The following is a 6,505-nucleotide window of genomic DNA, read 5'->3' as shown; positions in this document are numbered from 1 at the left end:
ACTTCCATGAAAAGTACGTAGATTTTTGTAAAGAAGCTGCTGCTGTTCTAAATTTAAAAATAAAAGAAATTCCCAGCGAGTGAGACAAGAGGAGCAACTCCCCTCCTGCTTCGTGGCAGAACACAAGGTAATGTTTTGTTTCTGACTAAAACCAAATCATTACAGGAAAAATGTCACTTATCAGGAAGTTTGCTGCAGGTCTTTGAGAGTCCAGGGGTGATTTCTCCAGGGACAATCTGCTCTGTCATCCCTTGCTGGGACAGCAGCAGATGCAGCAGCCGCCCTGCCCTCTCCCCTGTCTGCCTCGTGGCTCAGTTTGGAGTCACAAAGGGTGAAAAATAGCCTAAGAAATGTGTGCAGGTCTTATCCTGCCTCTTCTTTTCCCTGCCAGGGTTATCAGACACACACTTTTGTCGTCACTGGTTCACAGGAGCAGCTCCTGACCCCATGGCAGCCCCGGTGCCAGAGCCAGGGCAGCTGTGGGGAGCCCCAGGTCACACCAGTGCCACAGTCCTGCAGAAACCAGAGGAACAGGGGGGCTTCAGCAGGAATGGTTTGCTCAGGGAGCAGCATCCCTGTAAGACCTGCCTCTAGTTTAATAGACATATCTGATGACAGCTTTAATTTGGGGAGATGTCAGCAAAACCAGGAAAGGAATAAAGGAAGTTGGTTTCCTTTTGCTACATATGTCTTTCCAATAGGATTTTTTTTAATCAATTTTCCAGTGTTAATGCCCTGTTAATGGTGAGGTGAGATCTGACAAAATCGTAATAACGCTTTTCTCATTTATGCTTTTAAAGCACTCAAATGATTTCTATCATAAGTCAATGAAATTAAAATAAATATACAGAGAGAAAGTGTGGGTCAAATTCTCCGGAGTTTGGGTCATTGCTAATAAAGTAACCAGAGAAAAAAAAGCAAAAAGGTCACATAAAGTGAAAGGACAGGCAGAACTTGAGCAGAGTGAGGAAACTGCCGAGTGCCCAAGGAAGGGAACAAAGTGAAAACCAGACAGTGAATCATCGTCACTGGGGTGTGCAAAACCCGACTGGGAATTCAGGCAGCTCCTCTTGTTTTGCTTTGCCCATCCCTTTGATTCTTTTTGCAGGTTATTAATACTTTCTCTAAGCAGCTGTTTGGGGTGTCCCAGAAGGGAGCTTCCCTTCCCTCAGGACTCTCTGCAGCCATTTCTCTCTCCCTGTAACCTTCCCCAGTCCCTCCTCTCAATCCTCTTTTTGCCAGGGCAGGACCAGGAGGTGTTATGGCTGAGCAGGGCTCACTGAGGTCACTGAGAGTCTTTGCCAACCTGAAGGGCTCTGATTGACATCCTTGCTCTACCCTGACTTTAGAACACGGTTTTAAAGATGAAATTCAATATTTAAGGTACGTTTAAAAAAATGTGGCGAGGGAGAAAATGGGGAGGAAGAGAAAAACAGACAAAGTTTCTCCTAACTGAGGTATTGTGCCTCTAGATCTTTTAAAAGGAATGGATAACACTGGCAAAAGACATTTTCTGGCTGGCAGAGAGAAAGGAGAGTAGAAGAACTGAGGGTAACCTATCTAAGAAGGAAGGCATGATCTTTTCACCCTTTTTATTTTGGCAGACTAGACTTCAAACTGCAAGGAGCACTTCTGTTCCCTTGCCTGCATTTGCAGTGGGTTTGCCCAGAAACAGCAGATGAGCTGGGAGTCAATTGTGGTGCATCAGAAGCCACCAAGGCAAGAGAGATAAGAACCCACTGCACTTTAGGCCAGGTCAGAATGGGGCTTGTGGTGATGGTGAGTGCCTGGAAAGGATGGTCCTGAGCTGCAGTTGCACAGTCAGCCCCAGCAGATCATCTCAGCACGTCATCACCAGGCTCAGCTCAGCTCCTGGACCTGCCTGCCAGGCTGGGGGGAACCCACTCCTGCAAATAGAGCATCTGCCAGCAGCCCCCATGGAAGAGGGGAGGAGGAGTCACAGAGGCAGCAGAAGAACCTGGAGGGGTAGAAAACCCCTATTATCTCACAGTCTGCCTTCAGCACAGCCCACTTAAACACCTGTAATTTTCTGAAGACGCAGACAGGTTGCTGGACCCTTCAAGGGTACTGCTTCTGGCAAAAATAAAACAAACAAAAAAAAGCCAACCCCAAATTTACTTTAAATTTAACCCTCTCTGACAGGTATTGTATTTTTAGAAGCACTTAGCCCGTGTTAATACTTCCTGGACGTGCTTGAACACTGTCTGATGTTGTATCGAGGCAAATTAGTGAAGATGGAGGCTCATAAATCCTCAGGAATTACAAAACTAATTAAGTGCCTGTGTGATGTACTTGGGAGCAGAGCACTGGTGTGCAGGTCTGTGTTTTCCAGACATCCCAGCTGAGCTGTTCCTGCTGCAGGGAACAAGGAAGGACTTTCACTTCCCCAGGTCCAGGATGAGGGGGGCTCTGGGGAGCCCGTGGCACAGGCCATGGTGCCATAGCTCTGTTTCCTTCCCAGGGTAGCTGTGTTTGCTGGGATCACCAGCATGCCAGGGCCCTGTCACATCCCATCCTCCTGCAAAACTTGTGCCTGCCCGTGAGCTGATGGGTTGCAGAGAGCTCAGAGCTCCCTCCCTGCTCCTGTGCCCTTCCTGGTGGCAGAACTGGCACCACGAGGGATGTGTCCCTTAATGTTGGATTGCAGAGAAAGCTGCCTTTTTTTCTCCTTTGGCTCTTGCAGTCCCAAAAGACAAGGACCTTGTAGTCCCAGCACTGTGTTCATAAACAGGCTCTAAGTCCTGTGACCCCAGGCTGCTTGGAAGAAGAAAAATGGAAATAACAGAAGAAAAGTTGCTCTTGACTCATGACATGGTGACTGACACCAGTGAGCAGGGAGTCCTGACCCCAGGGGCAGTTCAGAAGTGCTCAGGGGACACCCCTGATCTCACAGGTGTTTGTTCCATGGCTCCTGGTTCTTTGCATTGTTAAATAAAACACTGTGAGTAACTACCCAGGGGGTGAGGCAGGGCAGCCTCTCCCACTGGGCAGCTGCTGAGGGCAGAGAGCACTTGCCTGTGGAGTCAGTCAGGGATGGACACACTGGGATAGTCAGCCAGCTGAGAATTCTGGTTATTCTAAGTAGTTTGGACAGTTATTTTCAGGAATGACTCAAACAATTAAGGTAAAAACCTTGCACTATTTTTTCTTAATGAAGAACATGCTGGTTTGGGGTTTTAGGCCCTGGCTAGGAACCTTCTTTTCTCCTCTTCAGGGCTGGGTACAGCACAGCCTCCACTGACCTCACCAGCAGGTGTCTGCACATCATCTTCCACTTTTGGCAGTTCTTAGGCTTAATTTCAGCCTCTTCCTGTAAAAATTACTTTTCTCTTCCTGGGAGAATGCAATGAGGTTGAAAAAAATATCCAGAAAAATAAATTTCCTTTTTCCCTTGAAAGTTCCATTTGAAATGTTGGAGTGGAGAAGCCAGCAGAAAGGAAGTCCCACACTGAAACCACCAAACTCCTGCAGGATTTGAGGGAGTGGGATTAGCTGAGCAGTTCCTGTGGGTGTGTGTTTTCTCTGTGCTCCCCTAAGAGCTGACTGACTGATTCCCAGCATGTGCTGGAGGGGGAGATGTGACTGACTGTGCCTCCACAATGCTCCTCATTGTCTTTTCTTCTCTTACAGCTGTTTTTGTGAGTGTGGGTTTTGAGGGACTCTGTGTGTGGGTTTTGTGTGCGAGGAGATTGCAAGGATTTAAGGGGCTGCATTTAGGGAAAGGCTAAACTCAGCCCCCATGTTTCCATGCTTTGCATTACACACCTAGATGCTTGCCCACTCACTTTGTGTTGGCTACAGTTTTGCACAGCCAAAAACTCACATGGGAGTGCTCAGACTGTCCACATGTGCAAACTGCAGGATTAGCCACCTAACAATTGGTCCAAAAACACAGAACTGGCGATTTACAGACTCAGCCAAAATAATAGATCACATTCCCTGGTGGAGGAACTTGGCATTGCCTTGCTGAAGTCGTAGGAGCTTTGCAGATTTACACCAGCTGAGGATTTGGGCATAGGTGTTTCCTGAGTGAGAAAAATCCAAAGGGAAAGAACTGCTGTATTCAGTTTATTTTTACAGAGCAGAGTCTACAGAAAGTGGCCACTTTGCCAGAGAAGCTGGGATCACCTCATGGCTGTTTGTGCACGAGCAAAAACTCCTTCAGGGGATTCACAGAGTTGTGCTGTGACAAAGTTCTCCCATTCCTGCCAAGAAATGGGAATCACTGCAGTTTAATGTCTTTTTTTCCTTTTCCTAAACAGCAGTACAGATGGCGTTTTTGTACTTGGAAACTTCAGGCCCCTACTGTCACCCTGCTAATTACAACTGCATTCCCAGTTGTGGTAAATGGCCACATCCCTCATAACTGCACCTGAGGGTACCTGTAGCCTGGTGTCTTCCCTTCCCTCACCATTCCTGCCTTGCTCCCATAACTTGTAGATACAGGACGGGTCGTTGGGGTGGAGATGATTTAGCAGGACCCACAATCCCTGGAGTCTGAGACCACTTTACATGTGCCCATAATGGGTCTGTTCCTCATTGCTTTGTTCCACTGGGTGTTCATGTGCCATTTTCCCTTAATGAGGAGCGAGTTTATTCACCCTTGCTGGGTGTTGGAAGATCAAACCACATGGGGTGACAAGATTACAAACACTGTGCTGGAGGGCTGGAAATACTCTGGAATGGGATGAGAGGTTTAACATGTTCACAGAGCCACAACTTGCCAGTGAGTGGAAGGTGGTATCATTCCAGAGAACAGAGGAAACCAGAACTGGGCAAGACTGAGATGTGTAAGTTACAGGAAATATTAAAATTCAACAAAATCTGCTCTGACACCCAAGCCTCAAATAACGCTTCTAGGGATGGATTAATTATCCAGGCAGAAATCCTCACCCACCCAAGCTTGCTGCCTGCACCCTGCCAAGCCCAGCCCAGCACTGCAGATGCACAGCCACCCCTTAAACATTGCAGTGGTAATCACACAGCTCTCACAGCTACTACAGGGCATGGAATGGGATGTTACAATGGGAACACCACTGCAAATCCCTTTAAATCACTGTAAATCACTGGTTTGGCAGGAGGTAATGAGGAACCATGTGCCAGGAGCTCCTGAGAACGTGGACAAGAGAACTGACTGCGTGGGAAGATGAGCAGCCCTGAAGATCCCAGAGCAGAGGGAGCAGAAAGCAAGTCAGCTTCATGAGATAGCAAACAGGATGTCCTTGGAGAAAGGCTGCAAGGAGAGGCATGTATTTGCACTCTGTTGCTTGGAATGTTACAACCCCAGTTTCTCTTGAGGGTCCCTTTCTGAAAATTTTTCTTATCCAATAAAGAATATTAGGAAAAAATCCCCAGTTTCCCTCTATTTGTGTATCTCACTTAAACACACAATCTTTTTATATGTAAGGTTAATCCATTCCATTTTTTTGGAGTCAAGATGGGATTTTCTTTGAGGTCCAGGAAGGTACCACGTGCAGTCCTTTCCTTCTGCTGCACCATGGGCAGCTCTCACCTTCTTAGGACAGCCTGTTTTGGCCATTTAACCTAAAAATTGATGGCTATTCAGAAGATATCAGTGAGAGCTCTCACTTTTTCCTGGTCTCTTCCTGTGGCATGTTAATGGCTCTTACTGAAGGTCCTGCTACTGGGTGTTGAGAAGTTGTTGAGTACTGGAGATACAGGTGCACTGGAGATACAGATGGTGGAATAAAAATGTGCCTCTGTCTAATGCTTTCTCATCGTGCCATATAACACAAACTTGGATCCAGGGTCCCCAGAGCCTGTGGCCCAGGTTTTTTAGGTCTAGCCTTGATCTGATCTCAGATAAGGAGGCCGAGTTGCCCTCAGTGGTCCCGCAGTGATTTGTGGTAGGAACAGGATCGGTTGTTTTCCTCCAACAGCACAGGAACTGTGACAGCCTGGAAAGGGGAACTCACAGCATCTGCACACAGACATTTCAACATCAGACATGGCTGAAGCCTGGTGAGGAATGAAAGCCAGGGGGGCAGAAGGTCAGACTTGTGCACAAGAGGTGAGAGAAGCTAGAGAAGGTGGAAGGGGTTTCTGAGTAAAGAAAGGTTCAGAAGAGCTGAGATGACAGAGAGCAAAGATGACTGGGAGGGCGTGGGAGACTTCAGGATGATTTTACCTCAAACTGCAGGATGAAAACATGAGAGGGAACAAAACAAGAGGAAACATTACCCCAGCTCCAGGGAAAAATAAACCAGAGATCCCTATAACAGATTTAACCCCTGTGTCTCTAACAGACTTACACACACCTCTGCACTTTGGGGAGGTTCAAACAGGAACCAGCTTTGCACCTCTGCTCACTGCCCCACTTCTTCTGGAGGATAAAAGTGTGGAAAAAGAATGAGCTGGTGGGAGGAATGTTCTATAAATCATCCAAGCAGAAGCAGAGGTCTGACATAATTTTTCACTTGTATCTTGCTGTTGATAAGAAGGTGATTTTCAAATCAACAGACCC

At 47.2% G+C, this 6,505-nt stretch overlaps 1 long non-coding RNA gene across 1 annotated transcript; it reads left to right on the top strand.

Moving 5' to 3' along the window:
* The first annotated feature begins 3,008 nt into the window (after positions 1-3,008).
* On the top strand, positions 3,009-5,276 carry LOC115307544. The gene is made up of 4 exons (XR_003915865.1): positions 3,009-3,145; positions 4,284-4,399; positions 4,733-4,811; positions 5,100-5,276. It is a non-coding gene; the product is annotated as an uncharacterized LOC115307544 (long non-coding RNA).
* Positions 5,277-6,505: the final 1,229 nt, after the last annotated feature.

This window comes from Manacus vitellinus, unplaced genomic scaffold, assembly GCF_001715985.3.
Source record: "Manacus vitellinus isolate BGI_N305 unplaced genomic scaffold, ASM171598v3 scaffold_26_pilon, whole genome shotgun sequence".
NCBI lineage: Eukaryota > Metazoa > Chordata > Aves > Passeriformes > Pipridae > Manacus > Manacus vitellinus.
Note: the sequence above shows the minus strand (reverse complement) of the source record. Positions and strands in the feature narration are given on the sequence as shown.